The sequence below is a fragment of the Lissotriton helveticus genome, chromosome 12 (assembly GCF_964261635.1).
Source record: "Lissotriton helveticus chromosome 12, aLisHel1.1, whole genome shotgun sequence".
Taxonomy (NCBI): Eukaryota; Metazoa; Chordata; class Amphibia; order Caudata; family Salamandridae; genus Lissotriton; species Lissotriton helveticus.
The window spans coordinates 200,912,821-200,932,003 of record NC_136073.1 but is presented as its reverse complement, the minus strand read 5'-3'; positions in this window follow the sequence as shown (position 1 = coordinate 200,932,003).

The following is a 19,183-nucleotide window of genomic DNA, read 5'->3' as shown; positions in this document are numbered from 1 at the left end:
ATAGGCACACGGCCTTTGTTTGTCGCCAAATCGTTGCGTCAATACTGATAATGCGCAACCTTCCCTTTCATGCACATAGAGTGTGAAAGGTTTACTCTAATCTGGAGTACCCAACACAGGAGCGGAACACAAAGCAGTACGCAAATCAGAAAAACTCTTTTGACATTCATCAGTCCAAGGCAAAGGCTGGGGCGTGTCTTTAAGTGTAAGTGCCAACAGTGGTTTAGCAAGAAGAGAAAAATTTGGAATCCACTGTCTACAGTAAGAGGTAATGCCTAAGAAAGCACGCACTTCTCTTTGTGTGGACGGTACAGGCATTCGTACAATTGCATGAATACGTTCTGGAGTCAATCGCCTTCCCTCCTTCGACAAGAGATGACCTAAATCGGTAACCTCTTGTCGGCAATATTGTAACTTGGAAGACGATACTTTATGATGTGAATCAGACAAATGCTGTAAGAGCGATACAGTTGCTGCTTTACAAACATTTTCAGAATCTGCAGCGATCAATAAATCATCCACATATTGGATAAGAGTGGCACCTGAGGGCAAAGAAAAGGTGTCAAGTTGTGACTTCAAAGCTTGACTGTATATTGAAGGACTTTCACAATAGCCTTGGGGTGCACGCTTAAACCGGAAGCTGCGGCCTCCGAGAGAGAAGTCGAAAAGATCCCTACTTTCTTCGGCAATGGGAATGCTAAAGAAAGCATTTTTAAGATCGATCACTGAGAACCAACCTGCTGAAGCAGGAATCATGGTAAGCAAAGCTGTGATATCTGGCACAACAGGAAATTGAGGGACAACAATTTTGTTGACCTCTGGAAGATCAATTACAAAATGATACACAGGTGGTTGAGAGGGATCAGTACGTTTAAGAATAGGCAAAACAGGACTATTGCAAACGTTTCCTCTAGTCTCTTCAACCACACCCTTCTGAACCAAATCATGAACAATGGCCAACAAAGCTCTCTCACCATCACTGGATATTTTATATTGTGGAACACGTGGCATCTTAACATTGTCTTTAACAGTAATGACATATGGTGGAATGTGCAACAAGCCAACATCATTTGGACCCACAGCCCAAAGTGTAGCGGGAAGTGAACGCAACTCGGGTGGTAGCTGTTCTTTAGATACATACATTGGAGAAGTCAACTTATCACCTAAAGTAAGGTGCACACCAGAGGGTGAACAATACAGCGAAGCATGTAAACGTTTCAGGAGGTCCAAACCCAACAAATTTTCTCCGCATCCTGTTGTTAAGAGGAGTGGAGCTTCCAAATCGTAGGGACCAATAGAAATGGGCAATGGACAAGAGATAGGATTTGAAACTGGGGCGCCAGAGAATCCTACAGAAACATTTGTTAAGCCAGACAAAGGTGCCCCAGGGAGTTTAGAATGCATTATAGAACTTCTCATAGCACCAGTATCCAAGAGAAATGGTTCCGTAACACCTAATGCCATAACATTAACATAAGGTCCTTCCTGATCTACTGGAACTGATATGACTCCATTACTTTGCCTATGGCTAGTATGGAAAGCATCGTCACCATTATCGAAACAATAGTCATCATTGTAGTATTGTGCAGATTGAGAATTCTGCTGATCAAAATAATTCGTAGAGTCCGGAGAGGGAGAGGGACGTTGTTCCTGAGGTGGCGCACCACGAACCCTTCCTCTGGATATGGATCGAGAATCACCACGACCCCGTGGCGCCAATGATCCACCATACCGTTGCAATAAAATTGGACAAGTATTCTTAAAATGACCATCTTCTTTACAATAAGCACACTGGTTGGGGCCCAATGGAGCTCGTGGAACTGAGGGGACTGGCTTCTGCAACAACCTCTGAAACTGCAGGGGCTGTGAAAATGAGGGCTGAACAGAACGAGGGGGATAAGCCTGTTGCAGAAGGACTTTTGTTTTCAAATCTTTAGTCTTTTTCTCCGCTTTCTCCTTGTCCTCCTTATCCCTATTCTCATAATATTGAGCAGTAGCCAATATCTGAGCAGTGGAAGAAACAGCCCAAGAACTCTCTGATTGTTTTAATTTATTCGATAATTCTGGAAGTAAATTAAAAACAAATTTGTCTACGAACAATCGTTGTCCACCTTCAGTACTCATATCCTGTCCACTATGGTCGATGAAAGTCTCCTCAAACCGAGTAAAGAAGTCGGAGACACTTTCATCCGTCTTTTGCTTACACGCCGCTAACTTATCCCAATTAACACGCATCGCAGGCATTAAAGTTTTCATCAAATCTATTATTTTTCCAGGCAATTCTGTGATCAGGGCATCCGGTTTGGCCCCACCTACTTGACCTGAATCCGCAGCTGTAATGGCAGCCCAATCACCACCTAGAGCTACCGCATGATCCTTCCTACGAATCTTGGCCGATATTGCTTGTGGGACTACATTCCCCATGAGTAAGTCAATATCTGCCAAATTCATAATGCAGGCGTCAACAGTCTGGGACAGCTCTTTATGATACCCAGCGGGATTCTTACGAGGGTCCGGCAAAGACTGTTTGAGTGCCAATACTTCTGACCTTTTCCAAGTGTCATGTACCCAAATACGTTGAAAGTGAGCAGGAATACCTGGATTAGCCCCTGCTTGAGGAACCTCATCTCTCCATATCGGAGGAACTTCTCGCATAGGATATTGTGCCGTCTTACGACGAACCGCGGGATCAGGCTCAAGAGAATTTTGAGAGAAAAGTGTAGATCGAAAAGCAACAAGTTTCTGAACAGCATGCTCTACAGAAGAACCCACAATAAGTCCCTTGTCAAATTGATCCTGTATGTCGAATAAATCCTGAGGAGGTGAGTCTAGATCTATGTCTCCCCATTCCTTAACCAGAGTATTACACATGACATCAAATACATATCTCTGTGTGGGCGCGTTCCATTGAAGGAAAGTATCTAAAATATCACGTGTATTATACTGTACACGACTCATAATCCAATTATAGGCAAGGGAATCTAATTTAGTCCGTTCTTCCAAATCTGGAAATTGACTACGAGATTACGTCCTAGACGAGGCAGGAGAGAAGAAAAGAGGTCCAAGAAAAGGTGACAAAAGACCTGAGACAGTGTCGACTAAACGCCGTCGAGCTGCAGGGAAATCTGACACTAAAACGGGGGACAAAGTATTCTGTAAGACAGAAGAGGAATCTGTAGCAAAAGAAACGGCAGATGGAGAAGACTGAGGCACAGGAGATTGGGGTACCGATATTGCTGGCAGAGGCGGTTGAGGCGGAATCACAGGGACAGGCAACTGTGCAGGAAGTACAGCAGCTGCATTGGCAGCGGGCTGTAATGGTGGTGCATTAGCTCCTAACACATAAGGCGGAGGTAATGTCAATAAATGGGACATGAAAGAATCGTCATCAGGAGTTTTACTCTTTGATACCGTAGGCAATACAGGATAGCATCTATCTATTGCCATGCGATGTTGTCTTTCTGAAACCTCAATCGCTTGATCAGCTTCGTCATTTTTAAATTGTTGGGCAGCCTGTAGAATCGACATACTCTGTTCTTTCTTATCTTTCTTCATTTGCTTAATTTCTTTCTGTTTGGCTTCCTTGCGCCATAGGCGAAAGGAGTCAAACATTGCCGGCAGGGCTTTTCTCTTGAATAAAATCGCTTCCAAATTATCCAATATATCTGGCTCAAAGGACCCATTTTGTGGCCATTGCAAAACACCGTCCTTTTTAGTGTAACGGGTCCATATTTCACTAAAAACTATAGGACCCAGACCGTGCTTTGAGTAAAGTTCGTAAGTAGGAGTTCCAACTGGAGGAATTGGACAGGAATCCTCCAGCCGGGAATCCACAAAGCAAACACAACAACAAAATTTCTTAAACATACTAAATCCAGGCATTTTGTCCTTACAAACGTCAAGGGATTCTTTAGACAATAGATTCACAGCACAAACGTACTTACGCCTTGGCTTCGGTTAGCGCGCTAATCGAATAACAAAATACAAAAACAAAGAGAGTGGGCGCTACCCACAAATACTTAACTAAATGCTTTTCTCACGCCAACAGATGTCCGTCTATCATCTCGCGATACCAATCATCACCAAAGGGCCAAGGCAGGGCGACAGTCAGGGCAGCAGTCGTCAGCAGCCGTCGGGAAGGAGTAGCCACGCTTCAAAAGACCTTCGGTCCACTTCGACATGCAGGGGTCGCTCACGTGGTTCGCGAAATCCTCCGGAATTTTCTTGCGAAGCTCCTCACGACTCTCGGGCAGAACTTCTACCGCTGAAGCCGCCCCACGTTGGGCGCCAATTGGAGAACCCGGCCTTATGGGCCAAGCGGCGCAGGGCACGCCTAAGATCTCCGAGTTCACCTGCCTCGACCGACAGAGACACAGGACACTCTGCTTGGCGTAGAAAAGTAGTTTTATTAGCTGCAGCTAAGCACAGTTATCTAAGAAGTACCACACAGGTAGGTTCTCAAGAGACTGCCACTTCAATCTGTGGCGCACAGTCTATTATACAACACAAGTTTACAATGACAACTCCTAATATACACAAAACTGACAAATAGGAATAGTTCGAAAACAAGCTATCAGATGTCTAAAACACACCCTCCTTTCAGACCCCGTGTGCTCTCCTCCCATCATGTTAATCAACACTAGTGCCCGTAATTCAATTTGCAGGTGGCAAAACATGTGTAGAATGCTACAAAGAGAAGAGCTATGTAACAAGAGAACACACGGAGAGAATAGCGAAGGCCAGTTAAATAAGATAAGGTAGAGAAGAATGGTGGGACCCAAACAGTGGAGTAAGTCATGGATTAATCAGTCTAGACATGGCTTTGCGAACTCGGCCGGACCCTGACATCAGTATTGCACACAAGGACAAAGGTTGCTCCTTGACGAGGAAAACATCGAACAGCTGAAAGTGGCAGAAAAGACAATTTTCTCCGCGTTGGCTGTGCTGCCTGAGTGAGGCAACATAAAATGGCGACTAAACGCAAAATGGCGGCTGTAGCGAAGCGAAGCTGAAAACTACGTAACCTCAGAGTGAGGGAGTGTGGGTGATAGATAGATAGATAGATAGATAGATAGATAGATAGATAGATAGATAGATAGATAGATAGATAGATAGACTGAGGGTGATAGATAGATAGAGTGCGGGCGATAGATAGATAGAGTGAGGGCGATAGATAGAGTGAGGGCGATAGGTAGAGAGATAGAGTGAGTGCGATAGATAGATAGATAGATAGATAGATAGATAGATAGATAGATAGATAGATAGATAGATAGATGGTTTTGTGTGTGGTTGTGTGTGTGGTTGTGTGTTTAGGGCGGTGGTTGTGTGTGTGGTTGTGTGTGTGTGGATGTGGTTGTGTGTGTGGTTGTGGGTGGTTGTGGGTGTGTTGTGTGTGGTTGTGTGTGTGTGGTTGTGTGTGTGTGGTTGTGTGTGGGGGGTTGTGTGTGTGAGGTTGTGTGTGTGGGGTTGTGTGTGTTGTGTTTGGGGTTGTGTGTGGTTGTGTGTGGTTGTGTGTGTGGTTGTGTGTTTATGGCGGTGGTTGTGTGTGTGTGGATGTGGTTGTGTGTGTGGTTGTGGGTGGTTGTGGGTGTGTTGTGTGTGGTTGTGTGTGTGTGGTTGTGTGTGTGTGGTTGTGTTTGGGGGGTTGTGTGTGTGAGGTTGTGTGTGTGGGGTTGTGTGTGTTGTGTTTGGGGTTGTGTGTTGTGTTTGGGGTTGTGTGTGCGGTTGTGTGTTGTGTTTAGGGTTGTGTGTGTGGTTGTGTGGTTGAGTGTGGTTGTGTGTTTAGGGCGGTGGTTGTGTGTGTGGTTGTGTGTGTGTGGATGTGGTTGTGTGTGTGGTTGTGGGTGTGTTGTATGTGGTTGTGTGTGTGTGGTTGTGTGTGTGTGGTTGTGTGTGGGGGGTTGTGTGTGTGAGGTTGTGTGTGTGGGGTTGTGTGTGTTGTGTTTGGGGTTGTGTTTGGTTGTGTGTGGTTGTGTGTGTGGTTGTGTGTTTATGGCGGTGGTTGTGTGTGTGGTTGTGTGTGTGTGGATGTGGTTGTGTGTGGTTGTGGGTGGTTGTGGGTGTGTTGTGTGTGGTTGTGTGTGAGTAGTTGCGTGTGCTTGTGGTTGTGTGCTTGTGGTTGTGTGTGTGTGTGGTTGTGTGTGTGGTTGTGTGTGTGTGTGGTTGTGTGTCTGTGGTTGTGTGTGTGGTTGTGTGTGTGTAGCTGTGTGTGTGGGTGCTGTGTGTGTGGGGGCTGTGTGTGTGGGGTTGTGTGTGGGGGGTTGTGTGTTGGGGGGTTGTGTGTGTGGGGTGTGTGTGGTGGAGGTTGTGTGTGTGCGGGGTTGTGTGTGTGGGGTTGTGTGTGTGGTTTGTGTGTGTGTGGGGGTGTGTCTGTGTGGGTGTGAGTGGGGTGGTGTGTGGGATTGTGTGTGTGGGGTTGTCTGTGTGTGGGGTTGTGTGTGTGCAGGGTTGTGTGTGTGGAGGTTTGTGTGTGTGGGGGTTGTGTCTTTGGGGTTGTGTCTGTGGGGTTGTGTGTGTGGGGTTGTGTGTGTGAGGGGGTTTGTGTGTGGGGGGTTGTGAGTGGGTGGGTGTATGTGTGTGGGGTGTTGTGTGTGGGGGGTTTGTGTGTTGGGGTTTGTGTGTGTGTCTGTGTGTGGTGGGGGTAGTTGTGTGTGTGTGGGTGTGTGTGTGGGGTGTGTGTGTTTGGGGTTGGGTGTGTGGGGTTGTGTGTGTGGGGGAAGTGTGTGTGGGGGAGTGTCTGTGTGTGGGTGTGTGGGTGTGGGGGGGTGTCCTTGTGTGGGGTTGTGTCTGTGTGGGGTTGTGTCTGTGTGGAGTTGTGTGTGTGTGTGTGGATGTGTGTGTGGGGTTGTGTGTGGGGGTGTGTGTGTGTGTGTGGGGGGGGTTGTGTGTGGGGGGGGGTGTTGGGGGGTTGTGTGTGGGGTTGTGTGTGTGGGGGGTTTTGTGTGGGGGGTTGTGTGTGGGGGGTTGTATGTGGGGGGGCGTTTGTGTGTGTGGGGGGTTGTATGTGTGGGTGTGTGTGTGGGGGGTTGTGTGTGGGGGGTTTGTGTGTGGGGGGGGGTTGTGTGTGGGGGGTGTGGGTGGTTGTGTGGGTGTGTGTGGGGTTGTGTGTGTGTGGGGGTTGTGTGTGGGGGTTTGTGTGTTTGGGCGGGTTGTGTGTTGTTGTGTGTGGGGTTGAGGTGTGTGTGGGGTTGTGTGTGGGCGTTGGTGTGTGTGTGGGGTTGTGGGTGTGGGGGGGGTTGTGTGTGTGTGGGGGGTTGTGTGTGGTGGGTTTGTGAGTGGAGGGTTTGTGTGTGTGTGGGGGGGTTTGTGTGTGTGGGGTTTGTGTGTGTGTGGGTGTGTGTGTGGGTGGTTGTGTGTGTGGGGGGTTGTGTGTATGTGGAGTTGTGTCTGTGTGGAGTTATGTGTGTGTGTGGGGATGCTTGTGTGGGGTTGTGTGTGTGGGGTGTGTGTGTGGAGTTGTGTGTGGGGGGGGTGTTTGGGGGGTTGTGTGTGGGGTTGTGTGTGTGGGGGTTTGTGTGTGGGGGGTTGTGTGTGTGGGTTTGTGTGTGTGGGGGGTTGTGTGTGTGTGGGTGGGTTGTGTGTGGGGTGTGGGGGTTGTGTGTGGAGTGTTTGTGTGTGGGGGGTTGTGTGCGTGGGGGTATGGGTGGTTGTGTGTGTGTGTGGGGGGTTGTTTGTGTGGGTTGTGTGTGTGTGTGGGGGTGTGTGTGTGGGGGGTTGTGTATGTGGGGTGTGTGTTTGGGGGGGTTGTGTGTGGGGTTGTGTGAGTGTGGGTTGTGTGTGGGGTTTGTGTGTGTGGGTTTGTGGTGTGTGGGGTGTGGGTGTGTGTGGGGTTGTGTGTGGGGGGTTGTGTGTGGGGTGTGTGTGTGGTGGGTTGTGGGTGTGTGTGGTGTGTGGGTGTGGGGGGTTGTGTGTGGGTGGTTTGTGTGTGGGGGGTTTGTGTGTGTGTGTGGGGGGGCGTGTGGGGGGGTTGTGTGTATAGGGTGTGTGTGTGGGGGGTTTGTGTGTGGGGGGAGTGTGTGTGGGGGGGTTGTGTGTGGGGGGAATGTCTGTCTGTGTGTGGGTGTGTGTGTGTGTGGGTTTGTGTGTGGGGGGTTGTGTGTGTGGGTTTGTGTGTGTGGGGGGTTGTGTGTGTGTGGGTGTGTGTGGGGGGTTGTGTGTGGAGTGTTTGTGTGTGGGGGGTTGTGTGCGTGGGGGTATGGGTGGTTGTGTGTGTGTGTGGGGGGTTGTTTGTGTGGGGTGTGTGTGTGTGTGGGGTGTGTGTGTGGGGGGGTTGTGTATGTGGGGTGTGTGTTTGGGGGGTTGTGTGTGGGGTTGTTTGAGTGTGGGTTTGTGTGTGTGGGTTTGTGTGTGTGGGGCTGTGGGTGTGGGGGTTTGTGTGTGGGGGGGTTGTGTGTGGGGTGTGTGTGTGGGGGGGTTTGGGTGTGTGTGTGGGGTGTGGGGGGTTGTGTGTGGGTGGTTTGTGTGTGGGGGGTTGTGTGTGTGTGTGTGTGGGGGGGCGTGTGGGGGGGTTGTGTGTGTATAGGGTGTGTGTGTGGGGGGGGTTTGTGTGTGGGGGGGAGTGTGTGTGGGGGGTTGTGTGTGGGGGGAATGTCTGTGTGTGGGTGTGTGTGTGTGTGGGGTGTGTCTGTGTGTGGGGTTGTATCTGTGTGGGATTGTGTGTGTGGAGTTGTGTGTGTGTGGGGGGGTTGTGTGTGTGTGTTGGGTGTGTGTGTGTGGGGTTGTGTGTGTGGGGTTTTGTGTGTGGTGGGTTGTGTGTGTGGGGTGTTGTGTGTGTGTGTGGGTGTGTGTGTGGGGGTTGTGTGTGGGGAGTTTGTGTGCAGGGGGTTATGTGTGGGGGGTTGTGTGTGTGTGGGGGGTGTGTGTGGGTGGTTGTGTGTGTGGGGGGGTTGTGTGTGGGGGGTTGTGTGTGTGGGGTTGTGTGTGGGGGGGGGTTGTGTGTGTGGGGTTGTGTGTGTGGGGGGAGTGTGGGAGGTTGTGTGTGTGCGTGTGGGGTGTGTGTGTGTGGGGGGTTGTGTGTGTGGGGGGAGTGTGTGTGTGTGGGGTTGTGTGTGTGGGGGGAGTGAGCTTGGCTAGCACAGGGCACAAGATGCAAACAGTCGGAACCTATTCTAACACATTTCCTAGAGCGACAAGACTGGTGACGGGACAGTCGGTCGTCACACACGCATGTAAAAAAGTAACCCCCATCCTGCCTCTGTGCGAGCCAAGTATTTTCATGGAATGACTCCCACTGAATATGCCAGCAGTTATTCAGTAAAAACAAATGTTTATATGCATGTGTTTATGGTATTTGCATAACGCGAACCTCCCCATAAGGCAGCATGACAATTAGCAGAATAGCTTGTGAAACTATTGCGGTATCAGCATATGACTTTTGAAGGGATTACTAAGAAACGGGAGGGGAAGGGATCCCCGCGGCGGTCTGCTCTGGTGATTGGCTGGACCTTGCCACAGTGCAATCCAACCCGGCAATAAGCACCTGCAGAGAGCATTTTTGCGTGAAGTCCACCAGCGAGAAAAAAAGGTCTCCAGCATTGGCGCTATTGGAGGAGGAACAGCAATGAATTGCGGTCTGGATTTCGTGCAGTCTGTGAGGTGACTTTGTGGTGTAAGAGGCTATTGTATTATTGCTAAAACTATACCTCTGGGTTTTTCACATACACCAAGTTCCTTCTGTCTAAGACTTTAGCCGTGCCCAGACTCCAGAAGTCGAGGAAGCTGCTGGTGAAATCTTGCTGCAGATGCCTCACAATGGCAGATCGTGTACCAGCGAGCTTGCAGACTAGAAGCGAGAGAAGCCGTGCAGGAGTGAATAACTAAATATGATTTGATAAGTGCGCGCGCTGTAAGGGTGCCCGTGAGCGATACATACGGCTTGGGAGCTGTAACTCAAGCAAAATGCAAGAGTATCTTGTGATGCAACAAGTTAAAACTAGAGTACAATCCAAAATGTTATTTATTGTTCCAATGGTTAGACATTCTTGTCCAATAATAATGTCCCAAGACATATACTTTTAAACTCTACTTGACCAAATCTTTTGCAGAACTAAAATGGTGTTATGATGAATGAACTTTGCCTTTAGTCATTTTACAACAAACATGCATGTACGTTTGGCATTTGTAAATGTAGTAATATGTGTGGGGATGTTTGTGTGGGGTTGTGTGTGTGGGGTGTGTGTGTGGAGTTGTGTGTGGGGGGGGTGTTTGGGGGGTTGTGTGTGGGGTTGTGTGTGTGGGGGTTTGTGTGTGGGGGGTTGTGTGTGTGGGTTTGTGTGTGTGGGGGGTTGTGTGTGTGTGGGTGTGTGTGGGGGGTTGTGTGTGGAGTGTTTGTGTGTGGGGGGTTGTGTGCGTGGGGGTATGGGTGGTTGTGTGTGTGTGTGGGGGGTTGTTTGTGTGGGGTTGTGTGTGTGTGGGGTGTGTGTGTGGGGGGTTGTGTATGTGGGGTGTGTGTTTGGGGGGTTGTGTGTGGGGTTGTGTGAGTGTGGGTTTGTGTGTGGGTTTGTGTGTGTGGGGCTGTGGGTGTGGGGGTTTGTGTGTGGGGGGTTGTGTGTGGGGTGTGTGTGTGGGGGGTTTGGGTGTGTGTGTGGGGTGTGGGGGGTTGTGTGTGGGTGGTTTGTGTGTGGGGGGTTTGTGTGTGTGTGTGGGGGGCGTGTGGGGGGGTTGTGTGTATAGGGTGTGTGTGTGGGGGGGTTTGTGTGTGGGGGGAGTGTGTGTGGGGGGTTGTGTGTGGGGGGAATGTCTGTGTGTGGGTGTGTGTGTGTGTGGGTTTGTGTGTGGGGGGTTGTGTGTGTGGGTTTGTGTGTGTGGGGGGTTGTGTGTGTGTGGGTGTGTGTGGGGGGTTGTGTGTGGAGTGTTTGTGTGTGGGGGGTTGTGTGCGTGGGGGTATGGGTGGTTGTGTGTGTGTGTGGGGGGTTGTTTGTGTGGGGTTGTGTGTGTGTGGGGTGTGTGTGTGGGGGGTGTATGTGGTGTGTGTGGGGGTGTGTGTGGGGGGTTGTGTGTGGGGTTGTTTGAGTGTGGGTTTGTGTGTGTGGGTTTGTGTGTGTGGGGCTGTGGGTGTGGGGGTTTGTGTGTGGGGGGGTTGTGTGTGGGGTGTGTGTGTGGGGGGTTTGGGTGTGTGTGTGGGGTGTGGGGGGTTGTGTGTGGGTGGTTTGTGTGTGGGGGGTTTGTGTGTGTGTGTGTGGGGGGGCGTGTGGGGGGGTTGTGTGTGTATAGGGTGTGTGTGTGGGGGGGTTTGTGTGTGGGGGGAGTGTGTGTGGGGGGTTGTGTGTGGGGGGAATGTCTGTGTGTGGGTGTGTGTGTGTGTGGGGTGTGTCTGTGTGTGGGGTTGTATCTGTGTGGGATTGTGTGTGTGGAGTTGTGTGTGTGTGGGGGGTTGTGTGTGTGTGTTGGGTGTGTGTGTGTGGGGTTGTGTGTGTGGGGTTTTGTGTGTGGTGGGTTGTGTGTGTGGGGTGTTGTGTGTGTGTGGGTGTGTGTGTGGGGGTTGTGTGTGGGGAGTTTGTGTGCAGGGGGTTATGTGTGGGGGGTTGTGTGTGTGTGGGGGTGTGTGTGGGTGGTTGTGTGTGTGGGGGGGTTGTGTGTGGGGGGTTGTGTGTGTGGGGTTGTGTGTGGGGGGGGTTGTGTGTGTGGGGTTGTGTGTGTGGGGGGAGTGTGGGAGGTTGTGTGTGTGCGTGTGGGGTGTGTGTGTGGGGGGTTGTGTGTGTGGGGGGAGTGTGTGTGTGGGGTTGTGTGTGTGGGGGGAGTGAGCTTGGCTAGCACAGGGCACAAGATGCAAACAGTCGGAACCTATTCTAACACATTTCCTAGAGCGACAAGACTGGTGACGGGACAGTCGTCGTCACACACGCATGTAAAAAAGTAACCCCCATCCTGCCTCTGTGCGAGCCAAGTATTTTCATGGAATGACTCCCACTGAATATGCCAGCAGTTATTCAGTAAAAACAAATGTTTATATGCATGTGTTTATGGTATTTGCATAACGCGAACCTCCCCATAAGGCAGCATGACAATTAGCAGAATAGCTTGTGAAACTATTGCGGTATCAGCATATGACTTTTGAAGGGATTACTAAGAAACGGGAGGGGAAGGGATCCCCGCGGCGGTCTGCTCTGGTGATTGGCTGGACCTTGCCACAGTGCAATCCAACCCGGCAATAAGCACCTGCAGAGAGCATTTTTGCGTGAAGTCCACCAGCGAGAAAAAAAGGTCTCCAGCATTGGCGCTATTGGAGGAGGAACAGCAATGAATTGCGGTCTGGATTTCGTGCAGTCTGTGAGGTGACTTTGTGGTGTAAGAGGCTATTGTATTATTGCTAAAACTATACCTCTGGGTTTTTCACATACACCAAGTTCCTTCTGTCTAAGACTTTAGCCGTGCCCAGACTCCAGAAGTCGAGGAAGCTGCTGGTGAAATCTTGCTGCAGATGCCTCACAATGGCAGATCGTGTACCAGCGAGCTTGCAGACTAGAAGCGAGAGAAGCCGTGCAGGAGTGAATAACTAAATATGATTTGATAAGTGCGCGCGCTGTAAGGGTGCCCGTGAGCGATACATACGGCTTGGGAGCTGTAACTCAAGCAAAATGCAAGAGTATCTTGTGATGCAACAAGTTAAAACTAGAGTACAATCCAAAATGTTATTTATTGTTCCAATGGTTAGACATTCTTGTCCAATAATAATGTCCCAAGACATATACTTTTAAACTCTACTTGACCAAATCTTTTGCAGAACTAAAATGGTGTTATGATGAATGAACTTTGCCTTTAGTCATTTTACAACAAACATGCATGTACGTTTGGCATTTGTAAATGTAGTAATATGTGTGGGGATGTTTGTGTGGGGTTGTGTGTGTGGGGTGTGTGTGTGGAGTTGTGTGTGGGGGGGGTGTTTGGGGGGTTGTGTGTGGGGTTGTGTGTGTGGGGGTTTGTGTGTGGGGGGTTGTGTGTGTGGGTTTGTGTGTGTGGGGGGTTGTGTGTGTGTGGGTGTGTGTGGGGGGTTGTGTGTGGAGTGTTTGTGTGTGGGGGGTTGTGTGCGTGGGGGTATGGGTGGTTGTGTGTGTGTGTGGGGGGTTGTTTGTGTGGGGTTGTGTGTGTGTGGGGTGTGTGTGTGGGGGGTTGTGTATGTGGGGTGTGTGTTTGGGGGGTTGTGTGTGGGGTTGTGTGAGTGTGGGTTTGTGTGTGGGTTTGTGTGTGTGGGGCTGTGGGTGTGGGGGTTTGTGTGTGGGGGGTTGTGTGTGGGGTGTGTGTGTGGGGGGTTTGGGTGTGTGTGTGGGGTGTGGGGGGTTGTGTGTGGGTGGTTTGTGTGTGGGGGGTTTGTGTGTGTGTGTGGGGGGCGTGTGGGGGGGTTGTGTGTATAGGGTGTGTGTGTGGGGGGGTTTGTGTGTGGGGGGAGTGTGTGTGGGGGGTTGTGTGTGGGGGGAATGTCTGTGTGTGGGTGTGTGTGTGTGTGGGTTTGTGTGTGGGGGGTTGTGTGTGTGGGTTTGTGTGTGTGGGGGGTTGTGTGTGTGTGGGTGTGTGTGGGGGGTTGTGTGTGGAGTGTTTGTGTGTGGGGGGTTGTGTGCGTGGGGGTATGGGTGGTTGTGTGTGTGTGTGGGGGGTTGTTTGTGTGGGGTTGTGTGTGTGTGGGGTGTGTGTGTGGGGGGTTGTGTATGTGGGGTGTGTGTTTGGGGGGTTGTGTGTGGGGTTGTTTGAGTGTGGGTTTGTGTGTGTGGGTTTGTGTGTGTGGGGCTGTGGGTGTGGGGGTTTGTGTGTGGGGGGGTTGTGTGTGGGGTGTGTGTGTGGGGGGTTTGGGTGTGTGTGTGGGGTGTGGGGGGTTGTGTGTGGGTGGTTTGTGTGTGGGGGGTTTGTGTGTGTGTGTGTGGGGGGGCGTGTGGGGGGGTTGTGTGTGTATAGGGTGTGTGTGTGGGGGGGTTTGTGTGTGGGGGGAGTGTGTGTGGGGGGTTGTGTGTGGGGGGAATGTCTGTGTGTGGGTGTGTGTGTGTGTGGGGTGTGTCTGTGTGTGGGGTTGTATCTGTGTGGGATTGTGTGTGTGGAGTTGTGTGTGTGTGGGGGGTTGTGTGTGTGTGTTGGGTGTGTGTGTGTGGGGTTGTGTGTGTGGGGTTTTGTGTGTGGTGGGTTGTGTGTGTGGGGTGTTGTGTGTGTGTGGGTGTGTGTGTGGGGGTTGTGTGTGGGGAGTTTGTGTGCAGGGGGTTATGTGTGGGGGGTTGTGTGTGTGTGGGGGTGTGTGTGGGTGGTTGTGTGTGTGGGGGGGTTGTGTGTGGGGGGTTGTGTGTGTGGGGTTGTGTGTGGGGGGGGTTGTGTGTGTGGGGTTGTGTGTGTGGGGGGAGTGTGGGAGGTTGTGTGTGTGCGTGTGGGGTGTGTGTGTGGGGGGTTGTGTGTGTGGGGGGAGTGTGTGTGTGGGGTTGTGTGTGTGGGGGGAGTGAGCTTGGCTAGCACAGGGCACAAGATGCAAACAGTCGGAACCTATTCTAACACATTTCCTAGAGCGACAAGACTGGTGACGGGACAGTCGTCGTCACACACGCATGTAAAAAAGTAACCCCCATCCTGCCTCTGTGCGAGCCAAGTATTTTCATGGAATGACTCCCACTGAATATGCCAGCAGTTATTCAGTAAAAACAAATGTTTATATGCATGTGTTTATGGTATTTGCATAACGCGAACCTCCCCATAAGGCAGCATGACAATTAGCAGAATAGCTTGTGAAACTATTGCGGTATCAGCATATGACTTTTGAAGGGATTACTAAGAAACGGGAGGGGAAGGGATCCCCGCGGCGGTCTGCTCTGGTGATTGGCTGGACCTTGCCACAGTGCAATCCAACCCGGCAATAAGCACCTGCAGAGAGCATTTTTGCGTGAAGTCCACCAGCGAGAAAAAAAGGTCTCCAGCATTGGCGCTATTGGAGGAGGAACAGCAATGAATTGCGGTCTGGATTTCGTGCAGTCTGTGAGGTGACTTTGTGGTGTAAGAGGCTATTGTATTATTGCTAAAACTATACCTCTGGGTTTTTCACATACACCAAGTTCCTTCTGTCTAAGACTTTAGCCGTGCCCAGACTCCAGAAGTCGAGGAAGCTGCTGGTGAAATCTTGCAGCAGATGCCTCACAATGGCAGATCGTGTACCAGCGAGCTTGCAGACTAGAAGCGAGAGAAGCCGTGCAGGAGTGAATAACTAAATATGATTTGATAAGTGCGCGCGCTGTAAGGGTGCCCGTGAGCGATACATACGGCTTGGGAGCTGTAACTCAAGCAAAATGCAAGAGTATCTTGTGATGCAACAAGTTAAAACTAGAGTACAATCCAAAATGTTATTTATTGTTCCAATGGTTAGACATTCTTGTCCAATAATAATGTCCCAAGACATATACTTTTAAACTCTACTTGACCAAATCTTTTGCAGAACTAAAATGGTGTTATGATGAATGAACTTTGCCTTTAGTCATTTTACAACAAACATGCATGTACGTTTGGCATTTGTAAATGTAGTAATATGTACTTTGTGCATTCTGGAGAAAAACCATTCTGAAGATTTTGATGCCAGTGCACTTCCAATTAGGTAGATTCTGTAAAAAGGTACTGGAAGAGGAAATGGGCCATACAAAGGGATGCATGGAATTCCCAAATATCATCTTAAGCACAGGAGCATTTCGGACCCTTTTAAAGCCACTCTAATAGTATTCACGTTTGTGTTGCAAAATGAGGATGTTGTTGCAGCATTAAGCACATTATAGCATGCTCTGTCCACTGCTACTTGGTAAAATATGAGTGCATTAATTACAATTGGGATTACTCTAGAGACATAGATTGATGCTTTTTTCTAGTCTTGAAATGGTGAAATGTGATTTTATGTTTTTAAGTAAATGAGGCCAAAGCTAGAGCTCTAGCTAAGACTTTTGATTGGCTCCTGGAATCAGGTGAATCCCACCCCCTCTTTTTCCAATGGTTCTGAGGTTCTGTGATTTTCGACTTCGCTTCGTAGTCAGCCGCCATTTTGTGACAGCCGCCATTTTGTGTTGCCCTCACTCAGGCGACACGGCGAACATAGTGTTTTTGCCTTTCCAGCTGTTCGTCTCTCCTGTTAAAAAAGTAACCCTTTATCCTTGTTTGTGAAACCGATGTCAGGGTCTGGCCGAGTTAGTTAATCCATGTCTAGACTGATTGATCCATGTCTTAGTTGACTGTTTGGGTCCCACCATTCTTCCTTTACTTTATCTTATTTGACTGGCCTTCACTATTCTCTCCTTGTATTCTTCTATTACACAACCATCTTTTGAGGCTCGCAAATACGTCCTGCCACCTGCAAATTGAATTACATGCACTAGCATTGATTAACTTGAGGGGTGGGGAGAACAAGGGGTCTGAAAGAAGGGCGTATACAAGATACTTGATAGCTTGTTTTCAAACTTTTCTCATTTGTCAGTTTTGTCAGTTTTGTATGTTTTGGGAGTAGGCATTGTAAATATGTATGATATAAAAGATTGTGCGCCACGGAATGAAGTGGCAGTCTCCTGAGAACCTACCATTGGTGTACTTCTTGGATAACTGTGCTTAGCTGCAGCTAATAAACCTGATTTTCTGCGCCTAACAGAGTGTCTTGTGTCTCTGTCTGACAAGGCAGGTGAACCCGGAGATTTCAGGCGTGCCTGCGCCGCTCGGCCCATAAGGCCAAGTTCTCCAACTGGCACCCAATGTGGGGCGACTTCAGTGGTAGCGGTTCAGCCCGAAGGTCATGAGGAGCCTTGCAAGAAAATTCTGGAGGATTTGCGAACCACGTCAAGCGACCCCTGTATGTCGAAAGTGGACCGAAGGTCTTTTGCAGCACGGCTACTCCTTTCCGACGGCTGCAGACGGCTGCTGCCCTGACTATCACCCTGACTTGTCCCTCTGCTGATGATTGGTATCGCGAGACGTTAGACGGACACCTGTTGGCGTGAGAAAATATTTAGTTAAGTATTCGTGGGTAGCGCCCACTCTTTTGTTTGGTTTTTGTTATTCGACTCATGCATTAGTCGAAGCCGAGGGGTAAGTACGTTTGTGCTGTGATAATTGCCTTAAAAACCCCTTGAAGCCTGTGAATAGTCCAGTTCGTTACTAAATGCCTGGACTTAGTAAGTTTAAGAAATGTTGTTGTTTTTATTGTACTAGGGATTCCCGGCTAGAAGACTCTTGTCCAAATCCTTCGGTTGGAACTCCCACTTATGAGCCCTATTCGAAACATGGTCTTGGCCTTATTATTTTTAAGGAAACATGGATTCAATATACAAAGAAAGATGGTGTTTTGCAGTCGCCACAAAATGATAGCTTTGAGCCTGACATATTAGACAATTTAGAAGCAATTTTGTTTAAGAGAAAAGCCCGGCCGGCAATGTTTTACCCTTTCCGCCTATGGCGTAAGGAAGCCAAACAGAAAGAAATTAAATAAGCGAAAAAAAGATAAGAAAGCACAGGATATGACGATTCTACAAGCTGCCCAACAGTTTAAGAATAATGAGACTGATCAAATTATTGAAATATCAGAACGACAGCATTGTATGGCAATAGATAGATGTTATCCGGTGTTGCCTCCTTCCCCAAAGAGTAAAGAGCTTGACGAATATCCTTTAATGTCTCATTTGTTGAGATTACCTCCACTTTATGTATTAGGTGCTAATGCACCCCCATTGCAACCTGTTGTTCAGCAACCTGTTGTTCAACCAGTTGTTCCGGTTCTTCCACAATTGCCTCTTCCAGAAATTCCATCTCCACCTCCTTTGCTACCAACTTCTGTACCTCAGTCTCCTTCACCGTCAGTTTCTTTTACTGATAATTCTTCTCCTGCTGTGCTTAACATGTTATCTCCGGTCTTACTGTCAGATTCTCCTACGGCTCGTCAACAATTAGTTGATACTGTTTCCGGTATTTTGTCACCTTTCTTCGGGTCTCTTAATTTGACTCCTGCTTCGTCCCGAAGACAATCCCGTAGTCAAATTCCAGATACTGATGAGCAAATTAGGTTAGACTCTCTCACTCACAATTGGATCATGAGTGGTCCACAGTATAATGTACGCAATATCCTGGATACTTTTCTTAAGTGCAATGGGCCTACACAAAGATATGTTTTTAATGCTATGTGTAATACTCTTGTTAAAGGATGGGGCGATATGGATTTGGATTTACCTCCTCAGGGTTTGTTTGATATACAGGCTAAATTTGATAAAGGACTTATTGTGGGTTCTGATGTTGAGGAAGCTGTTCGAACACTTATCACTTTCAGGTCTTCCTTTTTCTCTCAAGCTTCTCTTGAACCTGATCCTGCAGTAAGGCATAAAGTGAAACACTATCCTATGCTAGAAGTTCCTCCAATATGGAGAGAGGCAGTTCCAAGTGCTAATCTGCCTGTTTCAGTGTATATGGGTACATGTCCCTTGGAAAAGATCTGAAGTTCTGGCGCTTAAACAGTCTCTACCGGACCCTCGTAAGAATCCTACTGGATATTACAAGGAGTTGTCCCAGACTGTTGATGCATGTATTATGAATTTAGCAGATATCGATTTGCTGCTGTGAAATGTAGTCCCTCAAGCATTGTTGGCTCGGATTCGTAAGGAGGACCATGATCAAGCTTTAGGTGGTAATTGGGCTGTTTTAACTGCCGCAGATGCAGCACAAGTAGGTGGTGCTAAACCCGATGATTTGATTACTGAGTTGCCTGGTAGAATAATAGCTCTAATGAAAACAATGATGCCTGCCCTCCGAGTTAATTGGGATAAGTTAGCTGCGTGTAAACAGAAGAAAGATGAGAGTGTCTCTGATTTCTTTACTCGTTTCGAAGAGATGTTCATCGACCACAGTGGTCAAGATATGGGTACTGAGGGTAGACAGCGATTATTTGTGGATAAATTTGAATTTAATTTACTTCCCGAATTATCACATAAATTGAAAGATTCCACGAGCTCGTGGGCTGTTTCTTCGTCTGCCCAGATATTAGCTACTGCTCAGTACTACTAGAATAGGGATAAGGAAGAAAAGGATAAAGTAGAGAAAAAGACTAAAGAGTTGAAAACGAAGGTTCTTTTGCAACAAGCTTATCCCCCTCGTTCGGCTCAGCGTCAATTGCAACAACCTCCACAGTTTCAGAGATTGTTAGAGAAACCTGCACCTTTTGTTCCGCGACCTTTGTTGGGTCCTAATCAATGTGCCTATTGTAAAGAGG